Source organism: Rhagoletis pomonella, unplaced genomic scaffold (genome assembly GCF_013731165.1).
Source record: "Rhagoletis pomonella isolate Grant_MI unplaced genomic scaffold, Rhpom_1.0 Rhpom_scaffold_23119, whole genome shotgun sequence".
Taxonomy (NCBI): domain Eukaryota; kingdom Metazoa; phylum Arthropoda; class Insecta; order Diptera; family Tephritidae; genus Rhagoletis; species Rhagoletis pomonella.
The window spans coordinates 1-1,945 of record NW_023481621.1 but is presented as its reverse complement, the minus strand read 5'-3'; the positions used below and the strand labels follow the sequence as shown (position 1 = coordinate 1,945).

The following is a 1,945-nucleotide window of genomic DNA, read 5'->3' as shown; positions in this document are numbered from 1 at the left end:
AAACCAAAAAGCCAAAATAATTGGAATTCAATGCTTGGTGCGGTATTTAGTGATGCTTTTTTAATTTAAGCACACCGAAGGCATAGGTACATATGGATGTATGTGTACACTATACACTAATATTCTACATTAAGATGGAATTCATTTACTGAATAAAATGTAAGGAATAGGTAAATGAAATATGTTTTGCGTTGTTATAAATGTATTGAAATTAATTTATTAATAAAAACGTGAGGAAATGGATATGTATATGCACTTTTTACTGAATCAAAAAAATTATTAAACATGATAATAAAAACTTGCCGCTTTTGTTTTGGAAAAATTGGCTTTTTCTGGTGGCCTCATGCCACACTGGCTCAGTTGTCGCAAAAGTACACATGTGGGAGCACAGACTTGACTTACTTAAACATACTCATTAACAGACTTAACTTACTTACTTAAATATGCACGTCTAGGATAGAATACGACTCTGGGTCCAATGCGACCCTGAATTAAACGACGCTAACTTACTGAAAAATGCAACTCTACAAATAGAAATAACGGAGTTACAGTTACTTTCTAGAAGTAAGCGAATGTACAGCTTAGAAGATATCGCTAAATATCATTTTTAAAAATAAGTAACTTTTGTGCCACTAAGTACTTTAATTTATAAATATTAAACATTTTATCAATAAACACTGTCGTTTGTGCCACTAAGTACTAGTGTTTTATTCAGCATCCTACATTTGGTGTCTGAAGTGACGGGCCGCATGAAATAAATACAATTTAATACGGTGGCGTTAATAACATATTTTGAATAATAAGAGTGCGATTTGACTCGTAATAAAACAGTTGGTGAAGTGAATATTGCACAATAAGAAATATATAGTAATTATTTGCTGAAGATTGTGCATACAACAAAATGTTCAGCGGAGCCCTAGCGCTCCAATGCAAACCTCGAAAGGCAGTTATGAATTCTTATTAGAATTAATTTGAATTGGAGAACAGAGAGTATAGGTATAGAAAAAAATGAGAGAAGCGAAACCAACGAGTAAAGTACTAGAGCAGAAAGCAGAGAATAAAGCAAGGCGAATTTGTACGACATTTTGAATTCGCCTTAAAATAAAGCAGCAGTCAAGGCGAATCTATACAAGTGAAAACAAAGTAAATCAACAGCGGAAAAAAAGCTACTTGTGGCAAACTGTTTGACAGAAGCAAGTGTGTAGTGAAAAATAACACAAAAGCAAATATTTAAAATTTGAAGCTGTGTGCAGTGTTACCACTTTGGTAAATTATTACCAAAATTGGTAGACAAAATTTCGTTTGGTAAAAAGGTAAATTTTTTTCCATTTTGGTAGATTTTTGATAAAATATTTTATGCAGAAAACAAATGAAAGTTGAAAATTTCAGTTCTAGCTTTATTTTTCTTAGTTATCTTTATATTATCAGATTCTTTCCAAACGCTTTTAAAATGAGGTTTACTATTTACTTTATTACATTAGTTTTCGAACGGATTAATATTCACCTTTTTATGTATATCAACAAAAGGCGAACATACCTAGCTGGTTTTAAAATGCATTTAACTGAAATCGTGGTTGAAGAATTGAATTAGTAAAAAGAAAATTGGACAGGTATGTAATTAGAAAATGTGATTGTATATATGAAATATTTAATTAATAAATACCGCAGAATGTTGTACGAAAAGACGTCCCGACAGGTGCAAATACAGAGACGGACAGTGGCAGTGAGAGCAGGTTCACACATAGGCATTTTGTGTATTTTGCATGATTTACTAAAATTTTGTATTATTTTAAGCTCGAGCGACGAACGGAAGCCTGAGACCAGGAGGAAGTTTCGGACAGAGTGGCTGGCCACATTTTCTTAGCTTAGGAACAAAAATGGCGAGTGCTATTGTATCACCTGCGATACTAATTTGGTAAGCCACTACAGTCACCTCAAAAATCAC

General features: G+C 32.8%; 1 long non-coding RNA gene across 1 annotated transcript; it reads left to right on the top strand.

The window, feature by feature from the left end:
- The first annotated feature begins 1,513 nt into the window (after positions 1-1,513).
- LOC118732604 lies at positions 1,514-1,939 on the top strand. The gene is made up of 3 exons (XR_004992155.1): positions 1,514-1,610; positions 1,669-1,733; positions 1,795-1,939. It is a non-coding gene; the product is annotated as an uncharacterized LOC118732604 (long non-coding RNA).
- The last annotated feature ends 6 nt before the right edge of the window (positions 1,940-1,945 follow it).